This window comes from Pangasianodon hypophthalmus, chromosome 6, assembly GCF_027358585.1.
Source record: "Pangasianodon hypophthalmus isolate fPanHyp1 chromosome 6, fPanHyp1.pri, whole genome shotgun sequence".
Classification (NCBI taxonomy): domain Eukaryota; kingdom Metazoa; phylum Chordata; class Actinopteri; order Siluriformes; family Pangasiidae; genus Pangasianodon; species Pangasianodon hypophthalmus.
In genome coordinates, this window is record NC_069715.1 from 18,509,154 (window position 1) to 18,528,375 (window position 19,222).

Genomic DNA, 19,222 nt, shown 5'->3' on the forward strand with positions numbered 1-19,222 from the left:
GGTGTATATATATATATATATATATATATATATATATATATATATATATATATATATATATATATATATACACACACATATATATATATGATTCTATGTATGTATATATATATATATATATATATATATACATACATATATATATATATATATATATATATATATATATATATATATACATATATACATATGATTCTATGTGTATATATATATATATATATATATATATATATATATATATATATATATATATATATACACATCTGGTTCTATGGTTGCAGAGGTCTTTCTGCAAAGATAAAGAAGAGAAGAGAAGAAAAGAAAAGTTAAGTTTTCTCTCTAGTTATTTCTGGGTCAATTCAGCCTGGTGGCTCAGTATGTAAGAGTACATTCCACTTCAACTTTGAAAACTGGGTTCTATCCCCGCTAAGCATGACCCCTACTTCACTCATTTTGACTGGTCAAACTGGGTCTATTCTTTGGGCGCACTGTCCACGAGGTTGTTGCTCATTCTGATTATGAGGCATCTTACAGCCCCTCTGATTACAGGGCATCTTACAGGCCCTCTCCCCCAAATGCACAATCCCCACCTCTACTCATCAGCTGCCATTACGTACACGCACTTTGATGAAAGACCCACATAGCCCGTCCCTCTCCCCACCACAACCTCACAGTCACTACAGTATAATGCTGCACCTGTCTGCTTCAGATCTTCAGTTAAGTTGACACAACCAGTTACTAAGTTTAAAGGGGCAATTACTTCACATGGGTGATATACAGTAGATTTTGCATAACCTTTTTTCCAATTAAGTGATAATCTAGAAACCATTTAGTGTGACAAATATACTTTTTCACAGCACTGTATAAAACTTTTTCCACCCCAACTACGTTTCAAAAACCACACAGAATTACCTGAAACCAACCCAAAAAAGTTCAGGCAATGGAGAATGGAGATGCATTTTTCTTCTTTGCATCTTAATTGACCTATATTTTTCACCCACAATTTCAAATCAAACACAGTTTGGCGTGGCAGACAACTGTTATTGACTACATGCCTAATTCAAAGGAGAACTGAAAGGAGTGAACATTTGCTTCAAGTTTTAACGTTGTGTGTTCTGAGATGCTTTTCTGCTGTGGAATGCAAATTGCACTGTCCACAATCCATCACCTGCGCACTACACAGTTTGTTTGAATTACAAAGAAGCAAAATTTTCTGGCAATAGAAAAATAGAGATTTTCTTGTGTGATTTATCTCTGTGATTTACCCCCTCACATTTCTGTTTGTGTGTGTGTGTCTGGCCATAGCACTCCACTTCACGCCTCTCCTGACTGAATCAGTGAACGCAACTGATTCTCATCTACTCATCAGCCTGAAGTGTATAAAACCCCAGGTCTCCAGCCACTTATCACCAGATTATTCCGGCTTCCAGTGTGGTAAAGTGGCAGGCCTCCTCCTGTTTTTGCCTTTATGCTCAATATCCATTTAGTCGCTGATCTTTGTTGTTTCTCCTGTGTTTTTGTTTGTGCTCCAGGTCCACGAAGGTCCTGCTCGCTTGATTTCTGCCCGCTTGATGTTTAAATCTCATAATTTAAAAAAAAAAAAATCACTTGCTAATTTTTTGCAATGTATGAATGTGACAATGTAAGTAATTTTTCTTATTTCTAGAAATAAATGCTTAAAATTTGAAATAATATTTGCCAATAGAACAGAGTATTTCAAGATTGAAATTAGTAAAATGTCTGGAAATAGGTTTATTAATCATATTTGTTTTATTATAATCTTACAATAGGAAATACTAGATATATTTGACTTCATTCAATATATTTTCACTTGAAAATTCCAAATTGGTCAGTAGGTATCAGTAGGTTCATATACAGATGGGTGACAAATGACCAAAGGCTCTGTTGTGTCTGTTTTGCTGGCATGGTTTGCCCATGACTAAACACTTCTATCATCAGAGAATTGGTCAGTTTTAGAATGACTATGCTTCTAAAAAAAAAAAAGTGACGTGACAGGTCTCTTTACGTGCAGGTATCCTGTTTTTTCTTATAGTTTCTGTTAGTGGCTTCCTTCCAGGTTCGCTGTTTTATTTACTTGCAGGTTGTGTATATGAGTGGATTAAGCTCCCTCCTTGGTTTATTTTTTGTTTTCCTTTCTGTTGTTGATTATAGTTATGTTTTGTCAAATAAACTGCTAAGGCATCCTTTCTGTTAATCTGTATCTTTCATTAAAGATGTACAGATATCTTACCTGCAGAAGTTTACACAGATCAGCCAACATCGGACATAGAGGGTTGCCTGGTCTGTCAGAATCTTTTTGTTAAACCAACACCTCTGGTAAATATAACATCAGTTCTGTAGGCTTTGGGTATGGCTTACCTCAGGTCCATGGCCTCTGGGTAGTGTGTGGCATAGACAAATATAACAAGGACATATTCAAGCCCCTACGTGGCCCTATCCCAATATGCTAAGGGGGCTAACTGATGAAGGGAAATATCTGGCAGGTATGTCGTCTCTGGTTTTGTGAGATGGCCAGTGGAACTGGTTCAGTGTCCTTGCTATATTGCCTTCTTCCTATATGACCTCTGAAGGGCTATGTGTGGACCAACTGCATTACTGCATCACTTTTGGACCACAGCAGCAACAGACATTGGGTGGGCTTCTCTTGATACACTGGATGGTAGTAAAGGGAACCAACCTAATGAAGACGTATTTTGTTGTGAGGGAATATCCTTACTGAGGCTCCCTTTTTACCACAAAGACTTGAGACTAGACTATGAGCAGTTGATCAGCTTTCTACTCTCGTGCAAAGCTGCCCTCAGAAAGCATCTAATGGAACTAATCACTGAATTGGGTTGGAAGCTATTCTCTCTTACTTTCCAGGTCAGTCTTTTCTCCAGTCAGTGTGCTCTAAAGCCTCAATCATGTTTGCAATGCCTTTGTGATGATGAGCCCTTGCTGCCTTCTGCAGCTCACAGAAAGTGGTACCCTGGAGGAATTACTGGTGAGCTGGGGAACCTGGACTGGGCTTCATTCATGTAACTGGGCAGTAGCCATTGCTAGAATCATTCTCACCTGCTGTATTATCTCTGCTTTTAGCTTCTCATACTTAACATTGACGGTGGGCAGGCTGTAACGCACCTGCTGAGGTTTGCTGATGAAGCAATAAATAGAATGCACTTTTATAAAGCAATGATCTCATTGTGGCTGTGTTCAAGCTGCTCATGATCTCAGTTAATGCCGTATAGCCTATAGCTCAGCATGAACAAAAACACTTGAGACATTAATGTAGTTCATGCCCCATAGGAGCTTTTTATTTACACCTTGGAAAGGTAGGTGGTGTAATACAATGCTGTGCGCTGACATTGGTACACGCTCTTGAGCTCAGATGCAGAAAGTATGCATTAAATGGGCTGGAGGGCAGTATTGTATAACACATACAATTACCTAGAACTGTCTCATTGAGTTGGTCCAAGATCTGAATGATAAGCACCCCTGGCTGTTCTTCAGACCACAGTCTCATACCCAACCCTCCTAACTGCCAGGGAGGTGTGTAACACATACTAACAATGTCATCAGGAACAGGGCTCACCTTTGAACTGCTACGGAAGGTGCTCAAAGATACTGTACTCACACTGAGAGACGTGATGTTGAATCTGGTGCGCAGGTACCCACAGCGCTTATCTCCTTGAATAGCATACTTCTAAATAAAGCCCATCAGGACATTCTTCTTATAGAGTGGCATCTCATGGTAGAGGCTTGGTGTCCAGCCCATGATGATGCCCACCATCCAACCAGGCTAACCTCTGCTCAAACAATGAAGCTTTATAGCAAATAAACAGTTGGACAATCTGATTCGGTCTGCTGTCTCCAAATAGAACTGTACAGCATAAACCAGTCAAAGCATGGGACATTGAAGGACGCAATATCAAAATAGAATTTGCAAAGATCTACGACATATCTTGGGCAGAAAGTAATCTGGCCACCACTGCATGCAAAATAAACTTACTGCTAGAGCATACAATCCCCCACCCCCCAAACTCCCAAGTGATCGCTAGCAAGAGGGTAGATTTCACTCACTCACTGTAAGTTAACTTCATGCATAGGCTCATAAGCAGGATTTTTAAGGAATCCATGAGCATACGATTGAAGGTTACCAGTTTATCAGTCCCAGGAGAAAGGTCAAAATCCTATGAATCTGACTTAATGGTATGTATGCCCTGTGTGCAAGAGGGTGTTTCTTTCCTAAGAGTCTCCTGGACTGTTAAATAAGTCCTCAACTGGTGATTCAGTCTGAGAGGCCAGACCCACAGACATAGGCAGCCTAGCTGAGGGTGCCAAATCTCACCATTTATATTGGAAAACAGATCTGCCAGTGAATTCACCAGTGTATTCTGACAAATAGTGAAAGTAGCAGTGGGAGCCAAGGTCTCATCAGCTATCCTGGGACCACAAATAGGATACTGTCACATAGGTGTCAAGTGCAAATTCAAGTGCAAAGAATCAGCAGTAGAGGAGGAAAAGTGCATAACTTTTTTTGTTATTTGTGTTTTTGTATAAAAGAGTTCCCCACAGCCCCAGTCCCACCCACCCAGGCTAAGAGGTCCAGACAATGCTGGAAACGACTGCGACTGTGGCAGTCCTGGGTCTGACCGGCCTACCTGGCCCAGGAAGAGGACCTGACTCTTCTGTGTTCCATCTGGTGACTTGGGAGGGCAATCTTGGGGGCAAACAGAAGGAAGACAACTGCATAATGCACTGCTGGGGCCAGGTGCTACAGTTAGAGGGGGTGAACCAAAGACCCGAACAGGCACTGCTTGCCTCCTCCTTCCTGGTGTGGGGAACTCCTGTACTACCACACCTAATCATTGTGCAAAACGTGTGACCTCCTGGTGATCCCCTGACCGAAGACCAAGCTGCTGATGCATCTGGCCCACTCACATCCCCTCGGTGGTCACGTGGGTGCTTGCAACACCCTGTAAAAGCTAAAGGAATGTTTCCTCTGGCCAGCCATGGACACTGAGGAATGGAACTTCTGCCTCCAGTGCCAACGGGTGCCCCACTCATTTCATTCCCCATCATCGGCACCCCTTTGAAAGAATAGGCATGGACCTCATAAGGCCGCTTCCGCCCAGCCCCGAGAGATCCAGCCAGGTGACCAAGTTCTCCTCTTACTCCCAAGTGCCAACTGCAAGTTCCGGGCCCACTGGCAAGGCCCATACACAGTCCTTTCGATTGGGTGAGCCCAGTAAACTACCACCTGCAGCAGCCCGGTAAGCAACCAGACACACAGATCTACCACATCAATCTGTTAAAAAAAAAAAAATGGATCAAGCCTGCACCAGTGCTGTCTGCCTTTGCTAGTCTGTCCATAGATCCCCCAGAGCATGCCCTGGTTCAGAAGAGAGAAGAGCTGACACCTGCACAGTGACAAGAGTTGACTGAGCTAGTGGATCGGTTTGCTGACATCTTCTTTATAGTCCCAGGGATGATGCATCTGGTCCAGCATGAGATTAAAACCCCACTGGGAGTCATGGTATGACATTGGCCCTACTGCGTCCCTGAAGCCCACCGTCTCGCTATCAAGGAGGAAAGTAGCCTGATGCTATGGAACAGCATCATTGAAGAGTCTGCCAGCCCCTGGTCCAGCCCCATTATGGTGGTCCTGAAGCCAAAAAGGAACCTCTGCCTGTGTAATGAGTTTCAGAATCTGAACCAGGTCTAGGACTTCGACGGCCACCCCCTCCCTCAGGTGAACGACCTGCTGGAGCACTTGGGCAGAGCTCGGGGCATCTCCAACCTGGATCTCACCAAAGGCTACTGGCAAGTGGTCCTAACCCCAGAGGCCAATCCACAGACTGTGTTCAGCACCACAAATGGCAATATCGGGTTCCCCCCTTCGGGATCCATGGAGCACCCGTGACATCCCAGCACTTGACTGACATCATCTTCTGCCCTCACCGACAGTTTACTCTGGCCTCTTCTGTGTTCAGCCGCCACAGCCTCATGTTGCTACATTGTATGTTATTAGGGGAATTGTGGGTCAGAGCATCCTGCAAAATGGGCTGTTCATCTCTGGAAAAGAGAAACACAGCTGTTAATGTTTTGACTTGGCACAAGCTAAGAGGCCCACAGATGACTTGCCAAACCTTTCCTACATTTGGTCTACCACCTCTGGGTGCAGAAAACACTCCCTTGGACGTATGATAAAACCTATATTTCTTGTGTTATTCCCAAACAGTTTGCATTTTATTAATTTTAACAACCAGAGTGTCTTTGTTCCTGTCAGAAAAATATGTTGAGCAACTTTTGCTGAGATAATTTAAAGCTAGTTAAAAAAAAACAGGCAGCATGTTTAAAAAGCTGAATGCACTGACCAGACTCGCTCATAGTTTTTATGGCAATATTGAGGCTAAACCTCATTCCACGCATGCGCATAACTTTGGATATAAATAAAGATTTGCCTACAGAGTCCAGTCCAGTTTATAATATACACTTCGAAAGTTGCTATTGCAGCCTCTACTCTTCAGGGGAATGTTTTACACTAGATTTTCGGATGTGTTCGTGGGGATTTGTACCCATTCAGCCATAAGGAAATTAGTGAGGTTGGGCACTGATGTCTGGTGGGGAGGCCTGGTGTGCAGTCAGCATTCCAATTCATACCAAAAGTTTTCTGTGGGGTTGAGGTCAGGCTGTCTGCCAGCCAGACAAGTTCTTCCACACCAGTCTTGGCAAACCATGTCTTCATGGACCTCACTTTGTGCACAGGGGCACTGTCATAATGGAAGAGGTTTGGGCTAGGCCCATTAGTTACAGTGAAAGGAAATCTTAAAGCTACAGCTTTAAAAAACATTCTGGAAAATCATGTGCTTCCAACTTTGTGGCAGCAGTTTGAGGAAGGCCCACATAGGACAAAATCAATTAAATTAATTCTGTCCATTGGATTGGATAAAGAATTATACTGGCTCCATCGATGAGGTTACCCTGACCTCTACATAGACAGCAATCTATCTGACTAGTTAATATTCCAAATTTTGTAATGTTTTAAATCTTATCATGAAAAAACATTATAATTCCTAGTTAAATTTGCTACTGTATTAAATAAGAATCTATGATTATTAGGGGTCCAAGCACCAAAGGTGTTGGAACCCTATTGTTTTTGTATGGATTCTTCTTCTTCTTAGGTAGCAAAGCAATAAGTGCTGGAGCCCTAATGTTTTTTTTTTTTTGTTGTTCAGATTTTTATTATTTTTCTTTATTATTATTATTATTAGGGGTCCAAACCCTATCCTAAATGCTGAAATCCTACTGGAATTGTTAGGATTTTTCTTCTTCTTCTTCTACTTCTTCTTCTTCTTATTATTATTATTATTATTAGGGGTCCAAGCAGTGTTGGAACCCTACTGTAATTTTTTTCCCTACTTACTACTTTTCTGCCCACCATTTTTGCTAATTTGTATAATATGCAAAACCTACTTTTGCAAACTAGCCCTAGGATTTTTGGCCTATCTTCACAAATTTGATGTGAAACTACTCAGGAGAATGTGAACCTCAATAATTAACAAAAACATGCTGACATTTCTAAACAATATGGTTGCCACATCTTAATACATTCTAAGGAGGCATAGCATAATTTATTCAAACAGCTGTAACTCAAGAATACTTGCGGGCATTCACACAAAACTTCAAAGGCATATACAGGACAAGATTCTGATGTCATCTACAAATTCTTCTTTTTCATTTTATCCTGATTCTCTGCTGAAACGAATAGTGCAAACCAAGTCCTACAGATGTGAAACTTGGTTAACAGGTAGTAATCTATACCAGAACACATGCAAGTGGGATGGGCCCTTTTTTGGGATCTTCTTTTTTCCACTGATTCTTTGGGTTCTTCCAAACAAGTAAATCTCAAGAACCATTAAGCTCTTCTTGACCTGTGCTGTGAACTGCAGCAGCAGTTCGAGGTGATCACCCAGTAGCACGTCAAGAACCGACAGGGATGCTGAAGAAATCCTCAAACTGGTTGTGCTGGAGGAGTTCATTGTGTAAGTTCTGGTAGGAACAACGGTGTGGGTCAAATGCCACCGACAGAGAGTGGGGAGGGCCAAGTGAGAGTAACTGATGGTCAGCAAATTCAGCCCATTCTTGTGCTATCCCACCCATATTTTTTACCTATTATGAATAGGTTATATCGAGTGATGCAGTACACTTAAACCAAGGAAGAAAACTGTTGGTATTGTTGGTACCAAAGAGCCGTAGAGAAATGTTATTCCCCTAATAAATCTTATTATTGGCCGTGCATTTGAGATGATGTTCAAATTTCAAGTGTGATTCACAGTATGACATGCAGTGAAATGCATTTTCCCACTGTCTATGAAAGAAAATATCATAAAATAGAATTTACATAAAACAGAAGTAAAAAAGGTAAAAATTTAAAAATAGAATATAAGGGGATACAAAAGATAGGTGGCAGCAACAGTATGACAATATTTGTAATAAAATGCAAACATGTGCAGCTTTTGTGCAATATAATGCTGTTGCAACACTGTACAGGCTGAGATAGTTGTAGTGAAATTGTATTTATATATATTTATATATGTTGACAGAGTAATATGGGTATATTAACATGAATGTCAGTGGTGTGGGTGTTGTGCAAACAAGTCCAAGCTGTGTTGTCCTGGCTGAGGGCCCGAACGGCCTGTGGAAAGAAGCTCCTCCTCATTCTTTTTGTGTTGGCCTTTAGGGAGTGGAAGCACTTCCCTGACTGCAACAGAGAGAAAAGTCCATTGTTCATATGGCTCAGGTCCTTCACTATCTTCCTGGCCTTGGTCCAGCACTGCTTGCTGTAGATAGACTGTGGGTCAGGGAGCTCAGTGTGGATGGTATGCTCAGCTGATTACAACCACCCTCTAGATAGCCCACCTATCCTGCTTGGTGCTGTTTCCAAACCAGGCTGTTATGCTTACCGTCAGGATGCTCTTGATAGTGCAGGTGTAAAAGTTCCTTAGCACCTTAGAGGGCAGTTTAAAATAATTTCAGTGTCTAAGATGGTAAAGAGGCTGAAGGGCCTTCTACACCAGGGTGTTAATGTGAGAGGACCATGACAGGTCATGCGCGATGTGAACACCAAGGTACCGGAAACTGTCCATGCTCTCCACTGGGGCCCGTTGATCTTAAGGGTTGGTAGCACCTCTCCTTTCTTGTCCTGAAGTCCAATATCAACTCCTTTGTATTGCTTACGTTCAGGAGGAGGCTGTTCTCCTGTCCTTATCAGACATCAGGCCCACCACAACAGTATCGTCATCAAACTTGGCAATGGTGGTAGAGCTGAAAGTGGCCAGACAGTCATAAGTGTACACTGAGTACAGCAGGAAGCTCAGGGTACAACCCTGGGGGCTCTAGTGCTGAGGGCAAGGAAGGGTGACACATGTCTGCCCACCCATACTGCTTATGATCTGCCTGTCAGGAAGTTGGAGATCCACTGATACAGGGATGGGCTAAGTCCCAGGTCCTCCAACTTGGTGGTGAATTTGGAGCAAATTATAGTGTTAATTCTGAACTGTAGTCAACAAACAGCACTTTAACATAATTTCCCTTCCTGATGTCCAGAGGTGATGAAGTCTCTAACCAGCCCTTCAAAGCACTTCATCACAACTGAGGTCAGAGCTACTGGGCATAGTTGTTGAGGCAGGCGGGCTGGGATTTCTTTGCGACAGGAATGATAATGGGGGTAGAGCTTTCTGTTACAAAGCCCCACAGTTATAGAACAGCCTTCCACTTAGTGTTCGGGGCTCAGACACAGTCTCAGTGTTTAAGTCTAGGCTGAAAACATATTTGTTTAGTCAAGCCTTTTGTGAATAGTTTTCTTAGGTACAGGGGCAGGTCTGGAGGGTTTCACAGGCATAGAGTGTTGTGGTGAACTGGGATGTTTGGATGCTGTTGCCCCCCCACTCTCACACGTTCACTCAGGTTTTCGACGGTGGAGTGGCTGGCTGCCTTATGTCCCAGGGTGCCCTCATGTCTGTGTTAGCTTCTGGCTCTCCCTTTCAGTTATGCTGTCATAGCTGCTGCTGGGGGTGGCCCCACATGGACTGCCTGAAGAACTGTTTGGATTGCTGGGGATGGCGCCACCTGTGGAGATGGCATGGGGATCACATATGGGGAGCTGTACTGTAATGGCTTGGGACTGCGATTGCTGTAGTGGCTTTGGGGCTGCAGTTGCCACAAGGAGCTTCGTACTCAGGACTCCATCAGTGGACAGTGGATAGATTTTAACCAGCCGGACTTCTTGCAAAAACTGTGATGAATTTATTGGTTGCACAATTGCACTATTGGTCCATATAGTACGCAATAATAGAAGGGATTTATTAATTTATAATCGCACTATCCGTTGCACCCAGATGAGGATGGGTTCCCTTTTGAGCCTGGTTCCTCTCAAGGTTTCTTACTCATATCAGCTCGGGGAGTTTTTCCTTGCCACCATCGCCACTGGCTTGCTCATTAGGGATAAATTCACAGTGATAAATTCAAATATTTACAATATATTTCTGTGAATCCATTTATTTCTGTAAAACTGCTTTGTGACAATGTCCATTGTTAAAAGTGCTATACAAATAAAATTGAATTGAATTGAAACAGGAACAAGCTGTAAATTTAAGTGAGTAAGGCTTCCTTAAACAATAAGATAAGCATATGGGGTAACCTTGTGTCTTGTTAAAAACAGGATACACATGTATGGGAACATATGTCTTGTTAAAAACAGGATGTGGAAGTATATAAGTAAAGTATATGTAAATGTATATAAGCATGCACTTCTGAAGAGCTGAGAAGCATTTTCTCTGTAGATAACAGCTTGGCTTGATTCTTGGAAGAATAGAGTCTATTGGCCTCAACACCCCTGCTCTCCAGAGTGATCTTTGTACCTTTGTACAAGCTTCGGTAACTGCTACAACATTCGCAACATCACACCCTGCAGCGTTGCTAAGGCACTCTTCTGAGTTATCTGCCGAGTCGGGATCCTGAACGACCAAGGCACTTCTTTCATATCACACACCCTTCCCAAAATGGAAACATGAATGGGGATTAAATCGATTTGCGCAAGTGTTTAATAACCACAAATGGATGGGCTGGTTGAGCAGTTTAATCATACCCTTATAAATATGATTTGTAAATTTGTTCACGATGAAGCTCATAATTGGGATAAGTAACTTGAACCTCTGTTTTTGCAGTATGAGAGGTCCCACAAGCCTCCACAAGGTTCTCTCCATTCATATTATTTTACTGGTGCTGGTATGTGTTTGTGAAAACACTGAAAAGCACTCACAGCAAAGATTTTAAATAAAAGAAGCTTGAAGCTTGTTAAAAAGATGTCTCCTGAGTCCTCCTTTCCACTGATACATGCCAGGGTTCTACATACATAATATACAAAACCTAATTTTTTTTAAACTAGTCCTAGGATTTTTTGTTCTACCTTCACATATTTGATGTCAAATCTTCACATACAGTATTTGGTGCCAATATTCAGTAAACTGATGTCAAACTACTCAAGAGAATGTGAACATTAATAATTATCAAAAACACATCGAGATTTATAACCAAGACAGCCGCCATATGTCAATAAATTCTAAGTAGGCAGAGCTGGTTTACTCAAATAGCTGTAATTCATGATTTGTGAAATGGACTTGAACCAAACTTGATAGACATGCTCAGTACAAATTACTGCGGACATCTCACTTTGGGGTATGGTCATTCATAGGGGGTGGAGCTAAGGTCAAATAACTGTTTCTCAGGAACCATAAGTCTGATCAAGCTTGAATTTGGTATAGTTTAATCTGTAAGTGTAATTTTGACGATGACCTCCTTGCTTAAAAAACATGGCCTCTATCAGCCAATCAGTTTTCAGTACACATTTCAACCAGCTAGTATTGAGCTATATTCACAAAACTTGATAAAGTCCCCAGTGCTTTTGTTTTTTACTATACACTGAAGACATTTGTGTTTCGAATCACAAGATGAATATGAGATGATAGTTCAGAATTTCAGCTTTCATTTCCTGATATTTACAACTTAGAACATGGCACCTTTGGTGTTAGACCACCCAATTTTTAGGTGAGCAAAAGTATTGCAACAGATAGTCCTAAAGTAAATTAAAGTACATAACACTTAATATTTGATTGCATATCCTTTGCTTAACAGCATCAAGGAACCCACTGACATCACCAAACTGTTGCATTCCTCTCTCATGATGCATTTCCAGGCCTGTACTGCAGCTTCTTTCGGTTGTTGTTTGTTGAAACCAAAAGAATTGGCTTCACCATTTCAATACTGTACTTTACTGAGGTCAATCCATGCCCTGTATCTGCCTCAAAATGTTTGACACCCACCAAATCACCAATCCAATCCCACATTTATTTTAAACAAATTAAAATAGGTAATATCAAATCTGTTCTCCATAGGGAGAACTGTTTTCCACAGGGAGTGCATCATGATCCAAATGTGCCTGCGCAGAACACAGGCACTGATTTTGATTGTAAAGTAATCAGATGTAAAGGTTATATGGTTATTATTCATCTGTTGAACAGATTATTATAAGGCATGTAAATGTAACCAGTTGAATATGTTAGAGTAAACTGAGGCCAATGATAATTTTAATTTGTCTAAAACAAAAGGTGGCTTAAATTTTAAAAAATGAATTAAATTAAGGTTTCTTCACGATGTAACCCTTTGAATCAAATTCTTTTTATATCACAATCAATTCTACTTACAATCCCAATGTGCGTTCTGTGCACATGTTTGAGTCGTGACGTGCTCCAACAATACGATTGTTTTATAAGAAAACACTTCATTTTACAGATTTTAATATGGGGCAGTGTTAGATTGAAATAACTGTTTCTCAGGCCATAAGAGTAATCGAGTTAAAATTAGTTGTACTGCATCATTGTGCTATTCTGTGAGTGGATTTCAGCTGTTGACTAGGTTACTTCAGGGTCTGCTGCCACCGCTGCATACACAAATTTACACATGAATCTTTTTTGCAAAATCACTGCCAGTCTTTACAAGCGGCGTAAAAGGACACGCCGCTTGTAAAGATTTTGTTTTTACTAAACCACAATTAGAGTTGTACGTCAATGCATGTGTATCAGTGCAGGGGCGCATTTGTTTGAATTTTCGTTCTGTGATTTCACTGGATTGGAGAGCGAGCGAGAAATGCAGAATGCGAGTTGTGTGCGCATCTGCTTGAGAGAATGTTGCCGGCACTGAAGGCAACACAGCAAAATGTTAAAAACACTTAGAATGCTATAAATGATGTTAAAATTATGATTTTTTAAAAAAAAGACCTGAAAAATCAGGTTTTAAATTCATGTGGCATTTATGTAAACAATTTATATTTTCTGTATTAAAGAATCTTGTTACTGCTGCCATCTAGAGGTCTGCATCGGCTTTAAATTGAAGCCTGAACCTGGCCTGTACCCATGATCGTTTGACCCAACCCCACGTGACCCTACCGGTACTGTTAAAATTTTAAGACCGAACCCTACCGCGCTACTGAGGACCCGAGACTCCGCCTTCAGAGCAGGCGACCAGGTGGCCCTAAGAACAGCGAGGGCCAAACTGTCCTGGGCTATCAGAGAAGCGAAGCGCGCACACGCTCAGAGAATCCACAACCACTTCAAGACCAGCAGAGACACATGGCGCATGTGGCAGGGGATCCAGAACATCACAAACTACAGCACACCATCATCTGCCTGTGACAGTGATGCCTCCCTCCCAGATGCACTGAATGACTTCTACGCTCGGTTCAAGGCACAGAACGGCGTGACGGCGAGGAAGACCACCCCTTCTCCCAGTGACCAGGCGCTGTGTCTAACCACGGCCGATGTGAGGAAGACTCTACACAGAGTCAACCCACGAAAGGCTGCTGGACCAGACAACATTCCTGGCAGGGTGCTCAGGGGATGTGCAGACCAGTTGGCAGATGTTTTCACGGACATCTTCAACACCTCCCTGAGCAGCACCGTTGTTCCGATGTGCTTCAAGGCCACCACCATCGTCCCCGTGCCAAAGAAGTCTTCAGTGTCCTGCCTTAATGACTACCGTCCCATTGCACTTACACTCATCATCATGAAGTGCTTCGAGAGGCTCGTCATGAGGCACATCAAGACCCTGCTGCCTCCCTCACTGGACCTCCTGCAATTCGCTTACCGCCCCAACCGCTCAACAGATGACGCCATCACCACCGCCCTCCATCTGGCCCTCACCCACCTGGACAATAAAGACACTTATGTTAGAATGCTGTTCATAGACTTTAGTTCAGCATTCAATACAATCATTCCTCAGCACCTGATTGGAAAGCTGAACCTGCTGGGCCTGAACACCTCCCTCTGTAACTGAATCCTGGACTTTCTGACCGGGAGACCTCAGTCAGTCCGGATCGGGAACAGCATCTCCAACACCACCACACTGAGCACTGGAGCCCCACAGGGCTGTGTGCTCAGTCCACTGCTGTTCACCCTGCTGACTCACGACTGTGTAGCAATGCACAGCTCAAATCACATCATCAAGTTCGCCGATGACACGACCGTGGTGGGTCTCATCAGCAAGAACAACGAGTCATCATACAGAGATGAGGTGCAGCGGCTAACGGACTAGTGCAGAGCCAACAACCTGTCCCTGAATGTGGACAAAACTAAAGAGATGGTTGTTGACTTCAGAAGAGCACAGAGTGACCACTCTCCGCTGAACATCGGCGGCTCCTCCATGGAGATCGTCAAGAGCACCAAGTTTCTTGGTGTTCACCTGGCAGAGAACCTCACCTGGTCACTCAACACCAGTTCTATAACGAAGAAAGCCCAGCAGCGTCTGTACTTTCTGCGAAGGCTGAGGAAAGCGCATCTCCCACCCTCCATCCTCACCATGTTCTACAGAGGGACTACCGAGAGCATCCTGTGCAGCTGCATCACTGCCTGGTTTGGAAATTGCACTGTCTCAGATCGCAAGACCCTGCAGCGGATAGTTAGGACAGCTGAGAAGATCATCGGGGTCTCTCTTCCCTCCATCTCGGACATTTACACCAACCACCAGCATTGTGGATGACCCCACACAACCCTCTCACACACTCTTCACCCTCCTGCCGTCTGGTAAATGGTACCGAAGCATTCGGGCCCTCACAATCAGACTGTGCAATAGTTTCTTCCCTCATGCCATCAGACTCCTCAACACCTAGAACTGGACTGAAGGAAGGAACACACACACATACATATACATATACCTAGAACTGGACTGAAGGAAGGAACTGCACACAACTGAACATCTTCCATGCACATGTTTTTATGCTGCTGCTGCTACTATTATGTTTACACATAATACAATATCATGTTTACATTACTTCAGCTATTTATATCAAACTCTGTATTATTTGCACTATTGTCACTTGGTCACTTTCAAACAGAACTGCGTACTGGTTGGCGTTGTAGTTATTGTACTGTCTTGTTCTGTCTTGTGCGTCCGCACGTTTGCACTTGTGCACTTTATGTTTAATTTATGTAGTCCCCGTAGTTCTGTGTCGTTCTGTGCTGTCTTATGTAGCACCTTGGTCCTGGACAAACGTTGTTTCGTTTCACTATGTACTTGTATACGGCTGAAATGACAATAAACTCCACTTGACACTTGACTTGACTTGACACTTACCCGAGCCTGAAATCAGTTTCTTACAAAAAATAACTTTTTGCAATATGCAGTATTTCAGGACTGCATGCAACAGTCATAAAACAAACACATGTAAACAGATAGTTTCATCAAGGCACAGCACACCCTCAGCACAAAAGAGCAAAAGAGAAAAAACATGTGCTTACCAGTTATTATATTTTGCTTTGCAAAAAAAACAAGAAAAAACAGCTTTGCAAGCCCTGTACTGCATGTAACCACTGAGCTCTTTATTGGTAGTAATGACAAGGTCATAATTCTTCCACAGTGCAGATTTCCCTGCATCATTTGGTACTGTAATAAGTTCTCCTACAATAATTTTTTGCTTTATCTCACTCATTGTGCACAACTAGCTAACTAGCTAAATTCACTCATGAGGTGTGTGTGCTGTCTTCCCTGTTGAGACAAGAAAGCGTGTGTGGGAGCACTTGCGTGAAACAAGTTCGGTTAAATATATTTACTAATATGTAAAATATATATTAATAATTAAAATATATATATTTTTATTTAGTTTATTTAGTTAATTTAATTAACCTGAACCCGAACCGAAACTCATGAGTTTTTTGGGACCTGTCAGGTTGGGTAGCAGACCTCTACTGCCATCACACAAGAGAAAAAATTTGGTCTTTCAAAAATGCTAGTGTTTGGTTGTCATGGAAATGAGAAATGACAGAATAAGTGGATTTCAATTATTCTTAAATTTTTCTCTAAACAAAACATATATATGACTTTTTATGCTTGGCAATGTATTTGAGCTTATGTATTAATAACAGCTTGAGTCTTGGACAATAAACTCTATTTCTTAAGTGTGTTAAGGAAAGAAAGATAAGACATCATTAGATTTTACAAATTAAATTTATTCATACAAAGAAAATGGGAACATTAAATCAAACGTCATTAAAGTTAAATCAACATTTTTTCCAAACTAAAAATATTTACATGCTGGTTAAAAATGCAGGCACCTGTGGGCAACAGCATTCCTTGGTGAGCATAAGAACTCGTTGACTCGGTCTTTGATCCGCTTTCCATTAGTGTTGGTCATGTGGGGGAACCTCTGGGAAACAATCTTCAAGATAAAGTGCCTTAGGTTCATGGGCAATGCAAATTTGCCCCTTGCACCATCCCAGTTGTGGTCAATGCCCACTCTTTATGCCGCTGCTCTGGTAAAATGGCATGGAACAGCAAGCAACCATATTGATTCGGCTCTTCATTATTATGATCTCTGGTTGCTCTGGTGAGGGACAAGAAAACCGGAGTTTGGGATGGCAACTTCCAGCTGGTGTTGTTGGCGTTGGACCCGTGGTGATGACAGAGTATCTGTATCTTCACTAAGGTTAGCAGCGTCCTCGGTCGGATAGTCTGATGTTGGGGATGGGCACAATTGAGTTGAGTCCTCAATGCCTCTGTTGTTGCGTGTGTCTCTCTTAGCTGCATCACAACAGCTGCATGGGCCTGGACGAGTCTGGTGTGTGTTGTTTTTAAATCTGCATGAGCTGCTTTTGTGTCTGCATATGCTTCCTTGCAGAAACGGAGCACCCTCCTCATGTTTAAAATATGTGGACTGTTACCAGATATCTAAATGTTTTCTTCTAAATGTTTTTAACATCTATTTCTAAATGTTTTAGAATATCTAAACTTTCTTGAACATTTAACAATGAGCTGATCGACCAAAAACTTTTATTACAGATTAAAGTATAAAGATAAATTAATAACAATTTTGTTGTCTTGTTCATTATAATTTGAAGCTCACCATCGAATGCATTCTACCCTCATTCACACCTTTGTGTAGGCTTATGTCAGATAAAGTGGGCCATTTAAGGTTGGAATGTCTTAAAATTGAAGATTATTGCTGACATGCTAAACGCAACTTTTCATGTATAACGTTTATATAGGTTATTCATAAGAAACTTTTGAACACCTAAAAGTAAGCTACTGTGAAAGTTTTCTTGATAATCTTAGAAAAACAAATTTTGACACGGAGAGGTGTTTCTGACATTTTTTGGTCTTGGTGAAAAAAATCTGCCAGCAAAATCTGCAAGTCAAAATATACTTACAGTATGTTAAAAACACTGCTAACTGCTGATATCAATACTGTTTGTAATGTACAAAATAATTTCTCAATGAAACACTGACATAAGTCATCATCATGTACATTCATAATCATATAAACGTTCACATAAATTCATAAAATTTGTACATTCATAAAAATATAAACCATTATAAATATTTTCCTGCACATCCACAGATTTTTCCCCAATTTCACGCTAACTCCACCCACCTTTCATAGCCATGTACAGCAAGAAAACATAAAGACAATAAAGACAACAGACTGAATGGGAATTAGAGGATGATCGTATAAGTTTCTCAAAAAATGTTTATAAAAACTATAAGTTTTATCATCCATTACTGCGTTGTTAATGGTCCACAAAACAACTACATTGCAGCAACAATTCAGTTTGATTTTCACATTGTTTGTTTGTTTGAGCAATAAACCCACGAAGATATTGGCTTAAGTTTAAAAAAAAATAAAAAGCTGGCTTTTGTTCAGCACCACTGTACCTGAAACCTCCTCCAACGTATAAGCAGCAGCGAAACTACATAACGAATGGCATTAGTTAAGATGATCAAGAGTTTGAATTGTCATGTTATCAGGCGTTAACCCGGTATGTTTCACAAGAGCTCTTTCCTGCCAGAATGCTGCTCCTGAGCAGAAATTTATCTTCATAAATATTTAAATAAATTTGATATGTATGTAATTATATATATTACATACAAAAAAGGGTACATGTAGCCTTTTTTAATAGAGGATAGTGAAGATTATACCGGATTTGAACTCAGGTGCTGTGCATACAAGCGCTACAATATGTTGGAGATGTGTAGCCCACTACATTACCTCCGCTCACATACAGATGTGGCCATTGAGAATGCACATCAAAGGAAAAGGGATCCTTTGATTCATGTGGTATCATGCAGGATCACGGACATGCTGCGGGCACAGGAAAGACAAGACCAGTAGGGGGCAGTCATGTTTCATTTGAACAAACACAGCTTGCTAGTAGATACAGTAGTTCTGCCAGGACATATACTGTATACAGCATATACTCTTTTTCCAACCAAACCGTTCTGTTTCTTGTGCTCATGATCTGCTTGTGCTTGGCCAGCGGATCTGTGAACCTATCTCAGAACTGTTCTGCAAAAAGCAGAGCACATTAAACGTCATCGAGCCTATACTGAAAAAAATGGAATGTGTGGTCAGTTAAATTTAGGAAAAATGCACTGCTTATGCTAAACCTAATTTAAAGTTTCTAATTACAAGATTGAATTATGTAAAGTGAGGACAGGTACTATAACTATAGTATTTAAATTAATGTGGCTAAAATGTGTGTGGTAGAATAGCGCAGCTGTAATATGGTTGTTGCAAAATGCTAGCAACGTGGGTTCAAGCCTCAGCTCACGTTAAGAGTGTGGATTCACTGAGCTCTTTTTTCAGTGTAGAAAGTCTATTTGTGTGTGCATGTGT

The 19,222-nt window shown here is 41.5% G+C and overlaps 1 protein-coding gene across 6 annotated transcripts in view; it reads right to left on the bottom strand.

The window, feature by feature from the left end:
- Nucleotides 1-19,222, bottom strand: part of rasgrf1 (Ras protein specific guanine nucleotide releasing factor 1) — a 243,423-nt gene that overhangs the window by 98,046 nt on the left and 126,155 nt on the right. The gene's annotated exons all lie outside the window — the stretch shown is intronic.